The sequence below is a fragment of the Xenopus laevis genome, chromosome 7L (assembly GCF_017654675.1).
Source record: "Xenopus laevis strain J_2021 chromosome 7L, Xenopus_laevis_v10.1, whole genome shotgun sequence".
NCBI classification, from domain to species: domain Eukaryota; kingdom Metazoa; phylum Chordata; class Amphibia; order Anura; family Pipidae; genus Xenopus; species Xenopus laevis.
Genome location: NC_054383.1, coordinates 52,222,158 through 52,245,882, shown reverse-complemented (window position 1 = coordinate 52,245,882; position 23,725 = coordinate 52,222,158). Strand labels below are relative to the sequence as shown.

Genomic DNA, 23,725 nt, shown 5'->3' with positions numbered 1-23,725 from the left:
AATTTATAGTGAATAAAGTCTGCTTGCGTACGGGATTTCTTCCACACATGTTCAGCAGATCTCGTACAGGAGCGTAAGAATCTGGTTTGTGAATTCAGCCAGGGTAGTGGGTTCAGAGCACGTGTATGCTTAGCCTGTAATGGTTGAGGATAGTATGTGATTATACTCACTTACCAGGATATCAGGATCAGATGTTTCCTAAAGGGAAATGAGACTGGACCTGAAAGACTGAGCTAAAGCTGGAAGGTCAATGTCACGTGTATCCCGGACTAAGACAGTGGTGGAAGAAGCAGGTGGGCATGGAGAGTGAGAGATGGAAAATGTGACCAAATTGTGATCACTGGGTTCACTGTTACAACCAGAGAGAGAGAGTTTTTTTAGTAAACACTAAATCCAGAAAGTGGCCATCCTTATGAGTAGGGGTGTTTGTCCACTGCTGGAGCTCAAATGAGGAGGTTAGGCGGAGAAAACAAGAGGGCCAGGGTTGTGAAGCATCATCAATGTGGAAGTTGAAATCCCCAAGAATGATTGCAGGGCTGTCAGTGCAGAGGAAGAAAGAAAACCAGGTGTCAAAGTCAGAAAGGAAGGCAGCAGAGGAGGATGCTGATGGGGGTCTGTAAATGATAGCTACACGCACAGAGAGAGGGTGGAAGATGTGAATGGCATGCACCTCAAAAGAGTTAAATGAGAAGGCTGGAGGAATAGGAATAGGTTTGAACCGACAGCGAGAGGAGAATTCCGGCTCCCCCACCACGTCCAATGGTTCAGGGGGTGTAAGAGAAAGATAGACCGCCATGAGAGAGTGCAGCCTCAATGGCGGTATCATTCTGTGAGAGCCAGGTTTCTGTGCAAGAAGACTACGTGAATTAGAGCAAAATGATCATGGATTAATGTTGATTTGTTAGTTAAAGAGCGGGTGTTAAGAAGCGCACAAGAAAAGGGAAGACAGGAAGAAGGAAATAATGACATGACTTGCCATATAGACATGGGGACAAATTCACTAAGAATCGAAGTTGCGCCAGGCGCAACTTCGCCGCACTTCGCCAGGCGAATTTTCGCCAGCGCTCCGCAAATTCACTAAAATGCGAAGTTGCGCACAGGGGTAGCGTAAGTTTGTGAAGTTGCGCTAGCGTTGTTTCGCTATATAAAGCGAAGTTGCGCTAGCGAAGGCTAATTTGCATATGGCGCGAAATTCAAATTTCAATGGAGGAACACGTATCTGCACAACAAATGCCTACAAAACCTTCAAATCTGCAAATATAAATTTTATTTTGCCCTACACATGTGCCCACTATAGGTAAGTTGCCATGAGTCAGGAAAAGTAGGGGGGAGGAAGGGGAGCCCCAAAAATTTTTCGATCTTTTTCAGCCTATCAGCCATCATGTAGAAAACACGCCAGCGTTTTTTGGGACTTAGAAAAAATTTTGACTTTTTTTGAAACAATCCCTATCTAATCTATTGCGCTTCGCCAGGTCTGAGGTGGCGAAGGAAGTCTAGCGTAAAAGGTAGCGTTCACTAGACTGCGCAAGTTAGTGAATTTGCGTAGTTTCGTCGCTAGCGAAAATTCGCCTGGCGTAAGGTTGCGAAGTAACACTAGCGAAACTACTCCAGCGTTCGTTAGTGAATTTGCGCAGTAGCGAAAATGGCCAACGCTAGCGAAAAAACGCTAGCGTTTGGCGCTTCGCACTTTAGTGAATTTGCCCCTAAATCTCTGATGGGTAAAACGTAGCTGAAATTCCAGTCATATATCAATATCATATATCAATATAATCACATACAGCTTCTCTGATCCATAGGTTGGACCAGTCATAGCACAGCATGGTATCTCTTGCATTATTATGTCCCAGTCTGAATTGGGCTTCATATTAACACACAGAGGCATATTTATCAAAATTCGAAGTTGTGTAGTTTTAGAAGTTTTTTTCAACCACAACTTAACTCACATTTAAAAAAGCACAAATGTCTACTTATTTATTAAAATATCTAATATAAAAAGCACACATAATTAAAAATGCAGAATGAATTCAAATAAGAATACTAAATTTTTAGTGCATTTACAAATGAAAAAACTTCTAAAAATTCTAAAACTTTAAAGTAGATCCCATAACCTTGGCAGGTTCTACAACCTTGGCAGCTTTCAACTTAAAAAACAAAGGCTCTGCAAGGCTACAAATGTATTGTTATTGCTTCTTTTTATTACTCATCTTTCTATTAAGGTCTCTGCTATTCATATTCCATTCTCTTATTCAAATCAATGAATTGATGCTAAGGTAAGTAACTGGAGGGCAGCTGAATAAAAAGCTAAATAACCACAAAAACCACAAATAATTAAAAATGTAAACCAATTGCAAATTGCCTCAGAATGTCATTATACTAAAAGTTAATTTAAAGGTGAACAACCCCTTTAAGCAAATTCACTGAATTGCATTGGAGTCAATAGGAAGGCAAATTCACATGCATGTTTTGCTCAGTATACTGTTACACACATGACCTACATTGTTAGAGAACCTCCTATCACCTAGGCTCCACTCCCATGACTAGACTTCCATGTTGATAGTTTTTTAAAAACATATCTGGGATATTTGACATGACCCATGCATCCGCCTACACTCCCTTCCCTGACTCAAAAATAACAGAGTGACACTATCATTGATGGAATGATAATGGCCCAGCTTTTATTAAAGTTGTAACAGTGCATTACATCAATACAAAAATGTAATGTGAATAATTCATCCATAACATCCATTTATAGAAAATTCTAAATTCCATACAAACATCCTTGTGTCTGCCTGAGCCCATTGTCAGTCTACCCCTTCCAAAACCATACCAAGCCAGAATATCCTCCAGTCGCCAAATCCCTAGCTCAGAGGATCCTTGCCACCGATCCCAGGGCCTCCTTTTGCACCCACTTTAGTACTCCATCTGCCCCCCATGGTCACCCATCTTAGGTGTTAAACCATCGACTAGACCTGATCTGGAATTCCGTAACAGATCACCTCCCCAGCAGACTGACAAGGACCTGCCAAGGTATGCCGAACTGGACTCCTTCAGCTCTGCATACACCGCCACGCCCTCCATGCCAATGTAATGGCCTCCTGTAAATTTAAGTAAAAAAATGTAGGTCCAGCCCTATCTCATTAAAATGCACCCCGTCTGGTAGAAAAAAGGCAGTATTATACTCAAGCTCCATGTGCCTCACTACTAGCCCATCGTTAGCCTGCATGAATTTGGAGACTGCCATGTTGGTCTTAACTCTGGCCCTGTTTACTGCTTTATGGGAATGGGCCCCCTCCAGTGAGCTCTAGGTATGATTTTTGACCATATAAGGCTGACCCCTGGGAAAAGGGACCACAACCTGAGACAATCCCTCCTGATATCTTTGATGAGAAACTTTATGGGAAACTGCCCTAGATCATTGACACCCGCGTGTCGCAGAATAATTTTGGGTGGACCAAACTCTTTTCCTTTCTGTACTACTAGGGGTAACATTTCCTCCAACTTGAGCCCCCTTCTGCTGACCCACTGCATATGCACCTGAGGTTGTTGAACTGGCCGTCCGCACGACAAACCGTAGCCTGACGCTCAGCCCAGTGTATGAAAGAATGTCACAGCAGCCACACCTTGCAAGGACAGACACTTGAAAGAAAATGCAAGTTACTAGCAATTCTTCCTAAACACCCCCCCTTTCCTTTTTTTTTTCATTGTTCAACTCTTATGGGCCTAACATAGGACCGGAACCTGTTAGATTCCCATCTAACGATCCTCCTAATGAACTTCTCCCCCAATCCCCATCTCGCTGCATCTGTGGGGGCCCTTATCCAAAATAAGTTACTCCCGCATTCCACCACTGCAGGGTTTAACCCCTCTAGTGTCTTCTGTAATACCACTACAAACTGAAATCTCGATAAGGCTGTACCATCCTGATGAATCAGGAAAGTACCCCATTGCTCTCACCTGACTATAATAATCGTCAAAACATTTTACTGGTTAGGCTCTAACTGGCCCCAATTTCACCATACTTTATTGTAGCTGTTCCAGGTGCTCGGGGCTATGGACTGCTGTACCCATTCCATCATACCAGATGCACCAGCTTCTATATACGTTCTGGGCATTGCTCACCCTCCCGGTCCGCCGCTGGCGCCAGCCCCTGAAAACTGGTCCACTGGAAGCTGGACAAAGCATCAGCAATTTCATTAACCTCACCTGGTATGTGCTTAGCCCTAAAATTGATATTGCGTTGCAAGCAGCACAGAACTAGATGTTGCAAAAGAGCAAGCACTGGGTGGGAGGAGGAAGTCAAATTACTGACCGCTGCCACGGCTGCCATAGTGTTAGAGCGGAACAACGCCAACTTGTTTGTCAAAAACTGTCCCCAGAGCTCCACGGCCACCACAATTGGCAACAGTTCCAGAAAAGCCAAATTGTTAATGAGGGTCTGGGCCACCCACTCTGTGGCCATTGTGCTGTGCACCACTTCCCCTGAAAGTACGCACCAAAGCCTACCGATCCTGCAGCATCTGTGAATAGTGTCTCCGAGTTCTCAACTGTGTCCCCGCAGCCAATAGACCTTCCCATTAAAGTCCTGGCGAAAAGAGCTCCAGACCGATAGGTCCACTATGTGTTCCAAGTTCAGTCTAATGAAGTGGTGAGAAAAAACCCTCCCCATGGGAATTATTCGCCAAGCAAAGTTCAGTTTTCCCAATAGGGATTGAAGCTGTTTTAGGGTCACCTTTTGGGCCCTCCTAGCATAGCCTATTTCCTCCACCAATAATGACACTTTATCCACATTCCTGCCAGATGGTGTCAATTTCAATACCCAAGAATTTCATGCACGTCTTTGGGCCTTCAGTTTTTTACTGTGCTAGGGGGACCCCAAACTGCACTGTGACGTACTGCAGTATCTGGAGGAGCACTGCGCATAGGTTGGACTGAGGTGGGCCTACGCACAGAAAATCATCAAGATAGTGGATGGCTGACACCACACCTGCCTTACTACGGACAACCCACTCCAGGAATGTGCTGAAGGCCTCGTAGTAGGAGATTGAGCAGCCCATGGTTAGACTCCTGTCAACATAATAATGACCATCGATGTGGCAGCTCAACTGATGTAACAACTCAGGATGCACTGGCAATAGCCGGAAAGCAGATTCCACATCCATCATAGCCATCAAAACCACTTTTCCTGCCTTCCTTGCCAGCTGCATGGCCTCATCAAAGGAGGTGTAATATACCTGCCAGACCTTAGGCCAGCAAACAGGCCTAATGTCTGGCAAAGAGGGGTCTTTAAAAGGGTCCACCATGCAGCCCAACTTCCCTTCTTTTCAATTTCTCCAATACCAAAACTGGGTTTTCCTGAGCCGATTTCAGATTCTTGTTACCCCCCCACACCTTCTCGCCCATAGAAAACCCCCTAATAAGCAAATCTGCTTTTTCCCGAGCTGGATATTTACTCACTTTTCCAGGCCCTCTTCTGAAATCGCTCTCTGCCCCTTTTCCTTTCTTGAAGTATCTACTAAGCGGGCGGTTCCCTGCACAAAGTGAACATTTGTGCCAGAAACGTCAGGATGCCGCCAATTTGCATTGGCTGTCTTTGAACAACCAACACGCTCCTCTTTTGTGTGCTCTGGCTGGGCTGGAAGGCTGCCCGCTGGAGCTGCCTGGAAAGGACTGCTGCCCTGCAGTCCCCTGGGCACTGTAGCCCTGATATTCCTTGTTATTCCTTAGCCTCATCCACAGTCCAATGTCCCTGTAATTCCAGTTCAAATTCTGCCTTATCTGCATTCTTTGGAGGAGCCAATCGTGGCCCCCGTACACCCAGTGTGCCTCCCAGATGTTATCCAGGTAGCAAAACAGGGCTGAGCAATGTTCGGGGCGCTTCTCTCCCACTATGCTGGCCAATATCGAGAATGCCTGCAGCCAGTTCCCAAATGTCCTGGATATGAGCCTAAAACATCTCCTGTCCTCATCCTCCTCCTTCCTATGCTCCTTATGCTTTTCAAACTTGTCTATGTTGACCCTCTCAAGGGGGAGTAAAGTCAAAAAGTCCACGTAGTCGCGCTTCCATATTTTGTCCCGCACCTCCGGTTTTAGGAGCGCCCCAAGTGGGCCCTCAAAGCAGATGTATGCATGCCCTTTGGACGCATGGTACTGGAAAATGGTACTGGCGTTAAGCAATTTTGCTCCCCTCAGCTCTTGCTGCCCTTGTCGGGGCTCGAGAATTATTCAGATTTGCTGCTTGGCATTTTCCCTCCCACTGCCCCAACAGCTGGTGCCAGTATGTCATGAAACCTGCAAATTAATCCCCCCCCATCTGGCTATTGCCTGCGGTATGAGTGTCGCTGGCTGTCACCTGCCCTTGTCCTGTGTCCATACCTTGTCCCATGACACTGTTGGTATAAGTCCCTGCTGTGCTGTTTGTGCCATTGGTAGTGTGCTCCTCCATCTTCCCTCCTGCTGACCTGTTAGAAAACAAGTGTGGGTTGGTACACCTTGGCCTGCCACACCTTGGGCCACCGCTGCTCCCTCCCTCCCCACCACATGGGAGCTGACTGGATGTCCCCCACTGTGGTCCCTGGGGCCCACACTTGGTGCCCCACCATCTCCCCTCTCATGGGCCCAGCTTGTGGCGGTTGCAGTAGTGGAGGCCCATAGCCAGACAAACCCACGTGCCATGAGGCCTCCTGGGGTCACTGTCTGACCCCACTGCCCCCTGTGACTCCTGCTCTGCCTTGTCCTGGCCCAGCCATGATCAAATAGGCTCATACCGCTCCCAGTACCTCGCCTCCTTGTCCCGCTAGTTAGCGTTTCCCTGCTCATCACCTTCCCCCCTCCTTCCCGCTGTGGCCTGGGTGTCTCCTCCCTCCTTGCCCTCGTGCCGCCATGCCTCTCCTGGCCCTCCATATTTGCCGGACCTCTGAGCTACATGGATGTCCCTGGGCCGTCCTTGGTAAATTGGGCTGACTGCCGGCCAGATGTTGTGCTGTGCCCGAAGGCTGTTGCGCCCCCCTCTGCTCAGATGACAGTTGCTCCTCCTGCCTCACTGAGAGGTAGTTCTTGTGGTGGATGTGTCAAGGTGGTTCTCTGGTGACCCCCTCTGCCCGTTGCTCTGCACCGTCCTGTTCTCATGCTGGGAGCTGCCAGTACCTGGGGGCTCTGTGATGTGGCCCTCCTTCACCGGGTTGGAGGGTGAAGGGCTGAGACGGGTTGGAGGTCTGGACCTGCGGGTCATCATAGCAGGGTTGAGCGGTTGCTGCGGGCAGCTGCCATAGTGAATCATCTCCCCTGCGCTCTGCCTCAGTCCTGATGCGAGCCAAAAGTGCTTCCAGATTGGAGGCCATTTGCTGCGCTGGTAAGGACCTTACTCTGCTGCAACCTTATTCTGTGCTGTCCACCTAAAATGGTGGCTAGCCCAACCTCCTCCTGTCTCCTTTATGCCCCCCACTAATCCTACAGTTGCTAGGCCCCCTCCCGCCCTTCCTCAAACCCCAGACCTCCCCCCCTTGCAATGCTGAGCTGGGCCATGCCGCCCCTCCTCCGACTTTGCTGCTATAGGGGTCTCATTACCTCTGGTTGACTGGTAATGGTACCTACTACTACACTATGCTGCTGTTTAACCAAAAAGTACCCTCTATAGTTTATATTGATACTAGCTTACAAACACAGGCACAACTACTAATAATAAATCAGATAATATCTGGGTGCTTTTTATCCCACATTAAAAAGAATAAACCATATACCATATTTATGTGAATGAACCATATACTGTATCTATGTGTAATTGTAATGAATCTGAAATACTATGAAATGCAATGTTGTATGACTGAGATTGAAAATAGTCATAGTGTGTTATATAATCCAAACAACTTCAAGTACCATCTGAGTACAAGTATGGGACCTGTTATCCAGAATGCTCGGGACCAGGGGTATTCCTGATAATGGATCTTTTTGTCATTTGGATTTTCCTACCTCAAGACAACTTGAAAATCATGTAAACATTAAATAACCACAACAGACTGGTTTTGCTTCCAATAAGGATTCATTATATCTTAGTCTGGATCAATGACAAGGTACTGTTTTATTATTACAGAGAAAAAGGAAATCATTTTTAAAAATTTGGATTATTTGGATAAAATGGAGTCTTTATGGGAGATTGCCTTTCCATAATTCAGAGCTTTATGGATAATGGGTTTCTGGATATCGGATCCCGTACATGTAGTTAAATGAAAAAAACTCTAAATATAGAAGATAGAACTGTTTTTATATAAAAATAAAAAAAACAGTGCAACGATGCTAATACTGAAGTGATCATCATTGATCACAAATTTATAAAACAGGAGGAGGGTTGCCCCTCAAAGTTTGGAGAATGTCTTTCATCTCCTGTAGCTCCTGCCTCATTGCATTGACCACATTAGCAGGACAGTGTGGTCTTGGTAGTGATGCTCTCCAGTCTGTGTGCTGACATCCTGAGGTGCTGCTGCTGCCACTGGTTCTGCTACCATTGGTTCTGCTAGCTGGAAGGCTTGTGCAGGTGGTTCTGCTTCTCCATCTGCAGCCGGATCCACTTGGAGCCATTCAGCTGGCAATGAAAGAATCTCAGTTTGAGTAATGCAGCATTTGCATTTGTACAGTACAAATTATACAGGTTGAGGTGTGTCAAGTAACTACAGGAAAACCATAATCTATAAGGATGGCAAGTAAAAGGCGGGCAATGCCATTAAGAGTTTTTTGTAGTATATAATCTGCTAATTTACTTCTCTGCAATTATATTACTGTCATCTGTTTTCTTCTGATGTTAAAGTTTTCACCTAAAAACACTTTTGCTGAAAATAGCAAATTTAATAGGAAACAAGTGACTTTATTGTAATTAAGAAGAAAAATGTATCCATTTTGTTTAAAATATCAACCTTCTGCTTCTTCTAGTAGTTCATTAACCAAATCCAAGTACCATCTCTTCAGGTCACTCCAGATGTGCTGAATTACAGAGAGCCTCAGACCTATATTGTAGCGAGGCCTCAGTATGCACCACATCTGCTCAATTATGCCCTTTTTAAGTTTCTGTATACCAGGGGTCCCTAGAGGGATTTATCTACTCCTCCCGGTGTAGGAACTTTATAGAGAAGCGCAGCTGCTGCGGATTCAGTGGGCCAGCTTCTGCCATGCTCACACTGAAAAATTTTTCCACCCCTACAGGAGTAAGGGCAGGGGGTTAGGTATTTATACTGGTGACACCCATTTTTGATGCGCAAGTATCAATTTTGACAAAAATGCTATTGAATTGAGTCAGCACTCAGCAGGACTTTAGCGGACTAATAGTGTCGCAGCAGGCCGCAAGTCAGAACCTGGTGAAATAGATTTTGATAAAAACCGTAATGAATTGACATTTTCACACTTTGATAAATTAGCGAATTTACGATTGTCCCCTGAGCGAAAATTCACCTGGCAAAACGCAGAGTACGTTTTCCAGACTAATTCACTTGCAAAGTGTGTTACTTGTCTTTTAGTAAATAGGTTGCAAATTGTCTTTTTAGCAAAAATTCATCAGAAAAACACAATTCGCTCTTTTGTAAATATGCCCCTATAGTATATAGAACTGAGCTATCTTTTCAATTATAATACATTAAAGCTTTACATATAGAGTAAAATTAATCTTCTTACATTCTGTTGGTTCTGTGATGTGAGCAACAGATTTAAAAATATATTTCATGATTATGCTGTCTCTCAGATAGTCCTGGCACATATAAATCACATTTCTACATAAGTCATTGTATCATGTGAAAAATAATACAATATTAAGTAATACTGAAATAGTAGTTAGCAGTGTCTCCACTAGAATGTGAAATGAGGCACATTATAAGATACACTTCAACAGCGATAATGATTTAACAGTTTGCTGTTACCATGTTGAATATTAAGAAGGAAAGCAGTTTCTAAACAACTAAACAAGGCATAGTATGATATTATTTACCTAGAATTCTTTTAAGAGGTCACATTGCTACACAAAAATGTATTGTGCCATCCTTAGTCTTTCTTTTAAGCTATTTTCTCCTTCCTACTGCAGAAGCAGCTGGCTTTATTTGCATAATCATAAGGCCATCTGTCGTCTTTATTAAGCTGGTGCTGCCAAGAAGATGTCCATACTGTTATCCTTACTGGAACATTAAAAGGACTTGTTTAAGGGCCCACAGGTAAGATGTTTTACTTTTGAAGCATCGTTGCTTTATGCCATTAACACCTGAAACAATTGTAATGTTCCGAAATGTGTCACCCCTGTGTATTTTTACTTTTCTCTTTAATAATATAGCTCGGGTTTGTATTAAGTTAAATGGGTGGTTCTCTTTATGTTGACTTCTAGTATGTTATAGAATGGCTAATTCTAAGCAATTGGTCTTCCTTTCTATTGCTACTTTGCTATTTTCATTACTCATCTTTCTATTCAGACTGTCTCCTATTCATTTTAAAGGCTCTTATTCAAATCAGTGTAGGGTTGCTATTTGGACCTTAGCAACCTGCTGAAATTGCCAACTGGAGAGCCAATGAATAAACAACTCAATAACTCAAAAAACACAAATAATAAAAAATTAAATGAATTGCAAATTGTCTCAGAACATTACATCATGATAAAAGTTAACTGATAGGTGATCCACCCCTTTAAGTTCTATCCTTTCAAATGATCCCCAGTTCACACACATACATATATACATAAACTCATGCCATCCTATCTATACACTCATTTAAACTAAATATTTAATATACAGTTTGCTGTGCAGTTTTCCAGTTTAATCAAATAACAGCAAGGAACAGGGACAAATTTACTAAAGGTGAAGTAGAAAGCAATAGAAACTATGGTAGCAATAGTAACCAATAGTACTGTCAACTGTGGAACAATAGCAACTATGGTAGCAATGGTAACTATGGAAAAAATAGTAACTTTGGTAGAAATGGTAACTATGTAAAAATAGTAACTATGGTAGCAATGTGAACTATGGAAACAATAGTAACTATGGTAGCACTGGTGACTATGGAAACAACAGTAACTATGGTAGCATTGGTAACTATGGAAACAAAAGTAACTATGGTAGCAATGGAAACAATATTAACTATGATAGCAATAGTAACTATGGAAAAAATTGTAACTATGGTAGTTATGTAACGCCCTTTTGATAAAAACTCTGTGATTTCTTTGTTCGGGGTTCTAACTCTTTGTGAGTTCAGAATCCATGGAGCTCATGTGCAATAAACCTTATCTTTTTCCCTCAATTGGAAAAATGGTGGAGAAATTCAGGCAGGCTCAAGTCGCAGATGGCACAGTGAGGAGCTGGGGACGAACGAGGCAGATGCATCACTGCTCAAGGTAAGAATCCCTTAACTGTACTCCTCCCTCCACGGACCGGGTGACTATGGGGTGCCGTTTGTCCCAAATACATTCTGTATACAAAACTATCCCTAATACACAGAATGAATGTCTCTCATGTTATATAAGTATTTGTGACCATACACAGAGAAAAAAAAATATACAAAAGACTTATTTCTATTAAAGAATGAAAACAAAATCTGGTTAGTGCACAAAAGGATGTCATTATATCACAAACTCCATTCTGTACAGTTTAACAAGCAATCTGTCTCATGTACCGGACTCACTTATGTGCAAAGTTACTTACAGAATGTATTATGTAAAAACAACTAGTGCATGTCAAGCCTGATTTGACTGACAAAATAGATATCTGTGACAGAAAGCAAGATAATGGTAAAACAGCAGGAATGCCCTTAACCAAAATGGCCACACAAGCAGGTTACTTCAATAAGAAAAGCCATATCACCTAAAATGATCATATTTATGTTTTGCATACTTTTCTTTCTCTACAATCATTATAAGTGCAGCATTATACTGTATTTCTCAGCCATTTGTAAAAACTTCCATTTATGAACCTGTAGTGTTTAACAGCAGCTCTTTTAGAAAAGGTTTGTTCATGTTTATTACTATGCAGCACAGGGGACATTAGAGGGCGCCCTCTACAGCATGTCAGATACTTTGCCTTAGCCATGTGGAGCAGAGCTGGCCACTTCTCATCTTGTTTGTATATGGCAATAAGCTTTGTTCTTATTGGTTCAGGAATGTGACTGACAGTGTTGCTTCACAGAATGGTTATTTTATCTATTTTGTGAAACAAAACTGTCATTTTGTGGAAAGAATGAATCCTGTACTATAAAATCTTGCTTTCTGTCGCAGATATCTATTTTGTCATTCAAATCTAGCTTGACATGCACTAGTTAGTTACACTATTATATATTATGTCCAACTTTGTTTTTACATAATTCATTCTGTAAGTAACTTTGCACATAAGTGTGCCCGTTACATGGAGGTTATACATTTGTGAGACAGATTGATTGTTAAACTGTACAGAATGGAGTTTGTGATATAATGACATCCTTTTGTGCACTAACCAGATTTTGTTTTCATTCTTTAATAGAAATAAGTCTTTTGTATATTTTTTTTCTCTGTGTATGGTCACAAATTCTTATATAACATGAGAGACATTCATTCTGTGTATTAGGGATAGTTTTGTATACAGAATGTATTTGGGACAAATGGCACCCCATAGGTGACCGGGTGTGGAAACTAAAGGCAGGTCCTGATTTTCAGCGAGGCCACAAAGGCCTAGACCTAGGATGGCATAACTTAAGGGGTGGCATGCATCCCAGCCACAGGGATAATTAGCTCGATTCTGGAGCACTAAGTGCTAGATGCTTAGTGCTCCAGTAAGAAAGTATGCACATGCGTGCAACCTGGTGGGAGGGTGGCGCCAGAGGACGCTGGCCTCTGGGCCCTCAGGGGAAATCCGTGCCTGACTAGAGGGAGAAGTGCACAGGATCGGCAGATTGTTAAGGCAAGTGGCTGGCCATTGAGGTAAGGGGCACTATGGCAGGCACTAAGGCAGGTAGCCCATTTGTGGAATAAAACGCTTGTCGGAACTAGAGCCTCCAGCCCAAGAGGAAGAAATCTGTTTGTCAAAGGTCCAGAGCCTTTGCCTGTTCACCAACAGAGGTGAAAAATGGGAAAGGGTTAAAAGCAACATGTTAATGAACACCATAGATGTGCTTTAAGAAAAATTTGTACATGAGACTTAAAATTAACAGACATGGTTAAATGTGTATTTGCCAAAGCAGAAACTGATAAGTGAAACTATTGTGAATAATAATTCAAAGGTTTGCAGAAAGTTGGCAAAAATTATTTCGGCTTCGTATTACTACACCATTGCAAGTTTGCTCCTCTTTGATGCATAAAATATGGAATATGTATTGTTTGTTGAAAAAAGATGGCATTTGTATGTGAAGTTGATTAGAGGGGGGGTTGTGGATGCACACCTGAGGCCAATTTCAAAAAGTATAAAGCCCTGTCTAAGTAATTCAAGTAAATATGCCAGTGCATGTAATTTTGAAACAGGGTTTTTTTGTTACAAAGTTATGATCATAATATTGATAAGCCACCATACCACATCAAGGTAAAACCCCACATGGTGGTCCCTAACTTATTTATCTTTAGTCATAGTAAAAAAGGTACATTACCTCTCTGTAGTAACAATTCTTTATGTAAACATCTCCTGTGCTTTGGTTTCAAACTCTGTGCTAGATCCTCCCCCGCCAACTGCTGAGCGGCTTTTAAGAGGGAGAGACTGCCTTAACCAACGCCCATTTTAGAAAAGGTGTTGTAATTAAAAACAAAGTAGAGTGATATGTGCAGTTGCACAATAGTGTGTATACATGTGTAAGTGAAATGTGAAGGTGTGTATGGTAGTGGTAAGGGAAAGTGTATGTGTATTTGGGAGTATGTATGTAAGAAAGCATAGAATGAAAGAGTGTAAAGAAGAACTAAATGAAAGACACAATAAGTGTGTGTGTACATAGAGAAGTGTCTAATGGGACGTTGGTTTTTTCACGGCTAGATCCTCCCATGCCGCTAGCATTTATGGCTTTTAAGAGAGAGCGATTGCACAAACCAAGGCACAACAAGTGAGGGGGACCACCAAAAATATAAAGGGGTGGGTATGAGGGTGCAATAACCACATGAGCTTAGCCAAAGCTTCCGGCAAATACATAAATATGGGGGGGTTGTGGATGCACACCTGAGGCCAATTTCAAAAAGTATAAAGCCCTGTCTAAGTAATTCAAGTAAATATGCCAGTGCATGTAATTTTGAAACAGGGTTTTTTGTTACAAAGTTATGATCATAATATTGATAAGCCACCATACCACGTCAAGGTAAAACCCCACCATATTATGATCATAACTTTGTAACAAAAAAACCCTGTTTCAAAATTACATGCACTGGCATATTTACTTGAATTACTTAGACAGGGCTTTATACTTTTTGAAATTGGCCTCAGGTGTGCATCCACAACCCCCCCATATTTATGTATTTGCCGGAAGCTTTGGCTAAGCTCATGTGGTTATTGCACCCTCATACCCACCCCTTTATATTTTTGGTGGTCCCCCTCACTTGTTGTGCCTTGGTTTGTGCAATCGCTCTCTCTTAAAAGCCATAAATGCTAGCGGCATGGGAGGATATAGCCGTGAAAAAACCAACGTCCCATTAGACACTTCTCTATGTACACACACACTTATTGTGTCTTTTATTTAGTTCTTCTTTACACTCTTTCATTCTATGCTTTCTTACATACATACTCCCAAATACACATACACTTTCCCTTACCACTACCATACACACCTTCACATTTCACTTACACATGTATACACACTATTGTGCAACTGCACATATCACTCTACTTTGTTTTTAATTACAACACCTGACTTCTACTTTTCTAAAATGGGCGTTGGTTAAGGCAGTCTCTCCCTCTTAAAAGCCGCTCAGCAGTTGGCGGGGGAGGATCTAGCACAGAATTTGAAACCAAAGCACAGGAGATGTTTACATAAAGAATTGTTACTACAGAGAGGTAATGTACCTTTTTTACTATGACTAAAGATAAATAAGTTAGGGACCACCATGTGGGGTTTTACCTTGACGTGGTATGGTGGCTTATCAATATTATGATCATAACTTTGTAACAAAAAACCCTGTTTCAAAATTACATGCACTGGCATATTTACTTGAATTACTTAGACAGGGCTTTATACTTTTTGAAATTGGCCTCAGGTGTGCATCCACAACCCCCCCATATTTATGTATTTGCCGGAAGCTTTGGCTAAGCTCATGTGGTTATTGCACCCTCATACCCACCCCTTTATATTTTTGGTGGTCCCCCTCACTTGTTGTGCCTTGGTTTGTGCAATCGCTCTCTCTTAACCCTTTAAGTGCCAGCAGAATTTCACATTTTGGTTACGCGAAATGCCAGCCGTTTTTGAAACATTTTGTGCTCTCTCACTTTAGGGGCATATTCTGAGGGGAAACCTATAGTTTACCTAGGAAAACTATACATTGTTTTTTTCGGTAGAAACTGAGCTTTCTAAATCTGCCTGAGTTTTCATGTATTTCCACCTGTGCAAAAAAAATTTATAGTGCTAAATACCAAAAAAAAATGAAAAATTACCATTTTTCATCGTATATCAATTTATACCAGAAAAATATTTCATTTTACGGAGGAAAATCCAACTGATTTGGAAAGCCTTATGTCTCTCGAACGTGCCAATACCAGATATGTATAGTTTTAGGGAGATTTAGGACTTCTGTACCTCAAAAACTCCCGGCAGTATATTACCGAATTTTGAAAGCACTAAGGCAGAAAACGGCATGCTTTAGATTCCAAGGCAAAAAATCCTGAAACCGTAGGTTTACCCCAGAAAACCATACATTTTTGAAAAGTACACATTCTGCCGATTACAAAATGGGTAACTATGTCTCTCTACTCCCAACTACCAAACATAAAAGCTTGTCTGAACATAGCGGTTTTTCATAAAAAAATTCAAAATTCTGAAAAATCATTTCAAAGGTTTTATTTTGCTGCTCCGCATATCCCAAACTATATTAGGTACCAAGAAAAAGCACCTGAAATATGATTGCCAGGGGTCCACTGAACAGTTTGATACCCATTATGCATAGGTTTACCAAAGTATCTGGCATTTAGAGACACCAATATGAAGTTAGCACATCCAAATTGTTCAGGACTTTACTTCAGCTACTGAGAAATCAACACATTGACTGCATTTTTTGTGGGGTAAAAACACAGAAATATATGTTTACCCCCCAAAACCCATATATTTTTGGAAAGTACACATTCTACTGAAGCTAGAATGGGTACCCATGCCTTTCTGCTCCAAACTACTGAGTCGCAAGTCTTTCCCAAAATTGTCGGTTTTGGTGAAATATCTGAAAATTGCCTCAAACCTTCAGCTTCCCAGCACCATATCGCCCATGTATCATTACGTACTAAGAAAAAGCACCCTAAATATGATTGCCAGGGTTCCTCTGAACATTTTGGTAGTCATTGTTCATAAGTTTACCAAAGTATCTGGCATTTAGAGGCCCCAAAATGAAGTTAGCGCATACAAACAGTCCCATGGGTAACTTCAGCAAATGAAAGATCAACACATTGACTGCATTTTTGTGGGGTAAAAACACAGAAATATATGTTTACCCCCCAAAACCCATATATTTTTGGAAAGTACACATTCTACCGAATCTAAAATGGGTACCCATGCCTTTCTGCTCCAAACTACTGAGTCGCAAGGCTTTCCCACAATTGTCGGTTTTGGTGAAATATCTGAAAATTGCCTCAAAGCTTCAACTTCTCAGCACCATATCACCCATGTATCGTTACGCACCAAGAAAAAGCACCCTAAATATGATTGCCAGGGTTCCTCCAAACATTTTGGTGGCCATTGTTCATAGGTTTACCAAAGTATCTGGCATTTAGAGGCCCCAAAATGAAGTTAGTGCATACAAATAGTCCTGTGGGTAACTTCAGCTAATGAAAAATCAACACATTGACTGCATTTTTGTGGGGTAAAAACACAGAAATATATGTTTACCCCCCAAACCCATATATTTTTGGAAAGTACACATTCTACTGAATCTAAAATGGGTACCCATGCCTTTCTGCTCCAAACTACTGAGTCGCAAGGCTTTCCCACAATTGTCGGTTTTGGTGAATTATCTGAAAATTGCCTCAAAGCTTCAACTTCCCAGCACCATATCACCCATGTGTCATTACGTACTAAGAAAAAGCACCCTAAATATGATTGCCAGGGTTCCTCTGAACATTTTGGTGGCCATTGTTCATAAGTTTACCAAAGTAGCTGGCATTTAGAGGCCCCAAAATGAAGTTAGCGCATACAAACAGTCCCGTGGGTAACTTCAGCTAATGAGAGATCAACACACAGGAGAAAGCTCTCTGTTTAGTGCTGAATTAAGCATTGAAATTCATGTTTGAGACAGGATTTTTTTGTTATCACTTGGTGTGTGAATGTGTTGTCCACTTGGTGGGTGAAATTTGGGAAGTTTTGAGTTGATTTTCTTTACTAAAAATCGATTTTTCTTTTGACCCTGAAGGTGAGTGATTCCTAGCCCAGTTCCCTTCACTTGCTCTGGGCTACAAACTCACTGTTAGATCCCCTACCCCTCCCCCGCACCTGGGTGTCAGTTTCATTTGCATTTTTCTGTTGTTTCAACACAAATTGTTTAATTTTTGTACAGATTGAGTGGGTATTTTGATTTTGCACTCAGTTCTGTGAGGAGAGAAAGCTAAAGGGAGAAGGATTTAATATAAGTATAAATATAAAATCTTTTCCAGCAGCAGCAGTGCAGCTCCCAGGCACCTGCTCACATTAACCCTCTCCCTGCCACAGCTTCTCAACTTAAAACTTACTTTTTTGTTAATCAATAGTATAAAGCTTTCTTTTTGTGTGGTGTTGTGTAAAATAATGGGAGGGAATAAAAAGGAAAGTTATAAAAAAACATCTCTTGGTTCTAAAGCAAAAGGACCTGAAAAACCCAGCTGTAGCTCTGCAAGGAAACACCAGTCAGAGCCCATGTCAAAAAGCCCCATTGCCTCTATTTCTGCTGCTGCAGCCAATGTGACCCCTGCTAAAACATTTGCACACGCGGTAGCTACTGGCAGCAACCCAAGCCAAGTCACTGCTGGGGTAGAGAAGCTTACAAGGAAGCATGGGGTCAGATGCCTAATGTCCAGCACTCATGGCATAGAGGCTTATATAAAGGCTGCAGCTGAAGTGGTGGGCCACTCTGCAGTAGTGGCAGCAAGTAAAATGTATGGGAAAGCCATAATCTTTGCCCGTACGCTAACTGCAGTGCATGCCCTGGCACAGAGGGGTATCACAGTGGGAGGGAGTTATGTCCCTGTTGAACCCCTGGAAGGATTGGGCACAAGGGTGGTTTTATCTAATGTGCCCCCCTTCCTGCAAGACCACTTATTGTACCCCCACCTGCAAGCCCTTGGGGAGTTAAAATCAAATATGTCTAGAATTCCCCTGGGATGTAAGGAGAGCAGACTGAGGCACATCCTTTCCTTTAAAAGGCAGGTGCAACTACTTTTACCTCGGGGGCAAGACACTATTGAGGGGTCTTTGGGGGTTCCATTTGAAGGGGTGCTGTATAAAAATTTTTACAGCACAGAGGAAGTGAGGTGCTTCCTTTGCAAGAACCTGGGGCACACTCGCCAGAGTTGCCCCAAAGGGAAAATTAAGACCACAGCCCCTGTTCCTGCTCCCAGTGCCTCAAATAAAACATCTTATCCTGCTGGGACTATTTCAGCAGGGTCCTCAAAGGGGATATCTCCTTCACTAAAGAACCTCAAGGTGGCTGTTACACAACCCACCTCTACAACATCCAAACCTCCTCCTTCTTCACTGAAGACATCTAAGGCTGCAGCATGTCTTACAATTGAGGCAAAAGAGAAGGGGGGGAAAACATGTCAAAGCTTCCCCCAGGGTCACAGTTGTTCCTACCACAAAAGGGTGTACCCCTGTTATGGGCACCCCTGAAGGTGTGGGGGTGCCCATGATTGCAACACCTGTTGGGGTTGGGGCAGATAGTGGCCTTTCCTCTTCAGATGCCAGGAAAAAGAGGAAATTTAAATCAAACTGGCTGGTACCTGAGGAATGGGCATCAGTGGTTAATGATGGGGCACCCCCATCCAAGGGTAAAAAGGGCAGCAAAACTTCTGCTCCTCATGTGGTGACATTGTCTGGCCCAACTGTTGGTCACGATCAACTGGTGTCAGACCATGCACTCTTGCCTCCAGACCAGGTGGGGAATAATGAGGTTAATGGTCTGCATGAGTCAGGGGTGCAGTATCTGCCTCAAAATCATTTGGAAGATCTTCCCTTGGAGTGTAAAGAGACACCTAATGAGACTCCTGCAGAGTGGGCAGTCTGTGTTCCTGAAGTGCTGAGATTTGGGAACTGCAACCAGCCTCAGTTTTTAGTGCCTCAGGGTATTTCACTCCAGGTGGGGGAGAATATTGGGCTAACCCCCATACAGGACCCTGCAGATAAAACTGCTGGGAAGGATGGTGAGGGTGGAGTTGTAAATACGGAGGAGGGTAGCCAGACAACCTCTACTGTTCATGCTAAAATCTCTCCTCCCTTGTCTTCAACTGACCCAAATATTATTGCCATCCAGAAAGCACAGGAGGTAGTGGAGAGGGCAGAGGCTAACCACCGAGCCTCCAAAGCTCTACCTGTTGCTGGGGAGCTAATTAGTTCTGTTGCTCCTGTGTCAAACACTTCCAAATGTGTTTCAAGTGAAGTTGAGGGAACACCTGAGCCATTGCAGGGTCTCCAGAAAAGTGATTCTGATACTTTTCCTGTAACAACTTGTGGAGAGATTCTCAAAGCTCTAGTGGAGAGGGGAGATTATCAATCCCTTAGCCAGGAAGAGCTCATGGATGAGGGGAACATTGAAGAGGAGGTTGACATAGGAGTGGCAAATCCTTCTACCCCAATCATCCCTGCTGAGGAACTCAAAAAGTTTCTTGAGAGCACCCTTGGTGTTAAATTAGAGAAGAAGATGCACATGGCTCTGGAGAAGTGGCATGATTTGACTTTAGTAATCAATTCTGTGAGACAATACATTAAGGTCATAAAAGAGGCCAAGAACTATGGAACAGCGGAATATCTCCGTATAATGAAGTTTCACAAAAAATGTTTGTCTCATCAGACCTTGATGAAGGTTAAAGCACTTCCTAAGACTCAGTAATGGCCTTGAGTATAAGCACACTTAATACTAATGGCTGTCGGAATCCTTTCCGAATGTTTCAGGTACTCTCCTTTCTTCTTCAAGGAGGGTACTCTGTGAGTTTCCTCCAAGAGACCCACACCACTCCAGAGCTTGAAGCAAGCTGGAATCTGGAGTGGAAGGGAAGGGTCTTTTTTAATCACCTCACTTGGACATCATGCGGGGTGGTGACCCTTTTCTCAGATTCCTTCCAGCCAGAGGTCCTGAGTGCTACCTCTGTCATCCCTGGCCGTCTATTGCATCTTCGGGTCCGGGAGTCAGGTAGAACATATAATCTAATGAATGTGTATGCTCCTACTACCGGACCAGAGAGGGCACGGTTCTTTGAAAGTTTGTCAGCCTACATGGAGACAATTGACTCTGATGAAGCCTTGATTATAGGGGGTGATTTTAATTACACCCTTGATGCTCGAGATCGCAATGTACCCAAGAAAAGAGACTCGTCTGAGTCCGTTTTGCGAGAACTAATTGCTCATTTCTCCTTGGTTGATGTCTGGAGAGAACAGAATCCAGAGACGGTTGCCTTTACCTATGTCAGGGTGAAAGATGGTCATGTTTCTCAATCCCGGATTGATAGGATATATATATCGAGCCATCTCATGTCACGAGCCCAGTCGAGCACCATTAGATTGGCACCATTCTCAGACCACAATTGTGTATCCCTGAGAATGTCAATCGCACCATCTCTGCCAAAAGCTGCTTACTGGCACTTTAACAACAGTTTATTAGAAGATGAGGGTTTTGCAAAGTCAGTCCGGGATACATGGAGAGGCTGGAGGGCCTTTCAGGATGAATTTGCCACATTGAACCAGTGGTGGGATGTAGGCAAGGTTCACCTAAAGCTCTTGTGTCAAGAGTATACCAAAAGTGTGAGCGGGCAGCGCAATGCAGAGATTGAGGCACTGAATGGGGAGGTGCTTGATCTTGAGCAAAGGCTATCAGGCTCTGAAGACCAAGCCCTTCAGTGTGAATATCTAGAAAGGAAAGAAGCGCTGCGTAACATGGAACAACGACAGGCTCGTGGTGCCTTTGTGCGAAGCCGGATGCAGTTACTTTGTGATATGGATCGTGGTTCGCGATTCTTCTATGCTCTGGAGAAGAAGGGGAACCGAAAACAAATCACATGCCTTTTTGCGGAGGATGGAACCCCCCTTGAGGATCCGGAGGCTATCCGGGACAGAGCCCGGTCCTTCTATCAAAACCTTTTTTCTCCAGATCCATCTCTCCAGATGCCTGTGAGGAGCTATGGGATGGGCTTCCAGTGGTCAGTGAGAGGAGAAAAGAGAGGTTGGAAACACCAATCACTCTAGATGAACTCTCTCAAGCACTTCGTTTAATGCCCCACAATAAATCTCCTGGGCTTGACGGACTGACCATAGAGTTCTTCCAGTTCTTTTGGGATACTCTGGGCTCTGATTTCCATAGGGTCCTAACTGAGGCCTTCAAGAAAGGTGAGTTGCCACTTTCGTGTCGTCGAGCAGTGTTATCACTACTTCCTAAGAAGGGGGATCTCCGTCTTATTAAGAACTGGAGACCAGTCTCACTGCTTAGCACAGACTATAAGATCGTGGCCAAAGCTATCTCACTTAGGCTCAAATCTGTGCTGGCAGAGGTGATTCATCCTGACCAGTCCTATACAGTCCCCGGTCGGACAATTTTTGATAATGTCTTTTTAATCCGAGACTTACTACATTTTGCGAGAAGGACTGGTCTATCTCTTGCTTTTCTCTCTCTGGATCAAGAGAAGGCATTTGACAGGGTGGATCACCAATATCTTATAGGCACTCTGCAAGCCTATAGCTTTGGCCCACAGTTTGTGGGCTACCTGAAAACAATGTATGCCTCTGCAGAGTGTTTAGTTAAAATCAACTGGTCTCTGACTGCACCTCTGGCCTTTGGACGAGGAGTTCGGCAAGGATGCCCCTTGTCGGGACAACTGTACTCGCTGGCCATTGAGCCCTTCCTGTGTCTCTTAAGGAAAAGGCTCACGGGACTGGTGCTCAAAGAACCTGACATGAGGGTGGTTCTCTCAGCCTACGCTGATGATGTAATTCTTGTGGCCCAGGACCTAGTTGATCTTGAACGGGCACAAGAGTGTCAAGAAGTCTACGCTGCTGCCTCATCTGCCCGGATCAACTGGTCCAAGAGCTCAGGCCTTCTGGAGGGTTCTCTAAAGGTAGATTGCCTGCCTCCTGCTTTTCGTGACATCTCGTGGGAGAGTAAAATCATTAAATATTTAGGCGTCTACCAGCTGAGGAGTATCCTGTCTCACAGAATTTCATTGAACTTGAGGAGTGTGTTCTAACGCGCCTTGGAAAGTGGAAGGGTTTTGCTAAAGTACTTTCTATGAGGGGGAGAGCTTTGGTGATTAATCAGCTGGTGGCCTCTCAGATCTGGTACCGGCTGATATGTCTTAGCCCAACCCAAGAATTCATTGCTAAGATCCAGAGAAGGTTACTGGACTTTCTCTGGATAGGAAAGCATTGGGTTTCTGCAGGTGTCTCAAGCCTCCCGTTGAAAGAGGGCAGGGAGTCGTGTGTATACGTTCTCAAGTGCACACCTTCCGTCTCCAGCAAATACAGAGATACTTGTATGCAGATCCTTCTCCACAGTGGTGTACTCTAGCATCGAGTTTTTATCGCCAGGTACGAAATATGGCATATGACCGGCAATTGTTTATAACTGAACCTGAGGGTTTCCTAAGAAACCTTTCAACCCTGCCGGCTTACTACCAAGACACGCTAAAGACCTGGAGCATGGTATCTGTGTTAAGGCAAGGAGCCATTGAAGGGGAAGACATTCTAAATGAGCCCCTACTTTACAATCCATCTTTTAAGACTAGGATGTTAGAATCCATCAGCATCCGATGTCGCCTTTGCCAGGCTCGGTTAACCAGAGTTGGAGATCTCCTGGATTTTGAGAAATCAGATTGGATGGACTCTCAAGCAGTTATGCAACGCATGGGATTCCTCACCACTAGGGTTCCACACCGTCTGCTCAAGGAAATCAAGGACACAATCTCTCCTGATTCTCACACCTTCATTGATGGGGTTTTACATGCTGGAGAGCCACGTCCACCTTGGAACTCCTCACCTCCAGACATAATAATAGCACCTAAAACCCGTCAATCCCCCCAAGCACCTCCTTCCCCCAACTTGAGCCAGTTGGAGAATTTTCCATTGACACGCTTTCATGATATAACAAGAAAGCTGTTGTACTCTCTAATGCTTCACACTGTACACTTCCTTGCCCTCATCTCCCGATATGATACCATCTGGAGACGTGTGCTTAATGAGGGTGAAAGACCTCAGTGGCAAGCTTTTTATTCCAGTTTGGTGCCTAGACCAACTGGAGACTTGAGTTGGAAAGTGCTGCATGGTGCATTGAGCACGGGAGAGTATTTAGCTCGTTTTACAGACTCCCCAGCTGCTTGTCCATTCTGTGGCAAAGGAGAGTCTGTGTTTCATGCTTATTTTACGTGTGCCAGACTGCAACCTCTATTGGCTCTTTTGAGGAAGC

At 43.4% G+C, this 23,725-nt stretch overlaps 1 long non-coding RNA gene across 1 annotated transcript; it reads right to left on the bottom strand.

Annotated features, from left to right (window-relative positions):
* Positions 1–8,240: 8,240 nt before the first annotated feature.
* LOC121395422 lies at positions 8,241–13,621 on the bottom strand. The gene is made up of 2 exons (XR_005962469.1): positions 13,564–13,621; positions 8,241–8,575 (listed from the first exon to the last, which is right to left on the bottom strand). It is a non-coding gene; the product is annotated as an uncharacterized LOC121395422 (long non-coding RNA).
* Between the last annotated feature and the right edge of the window lie 10,104 nt (positions 13,622–23,725).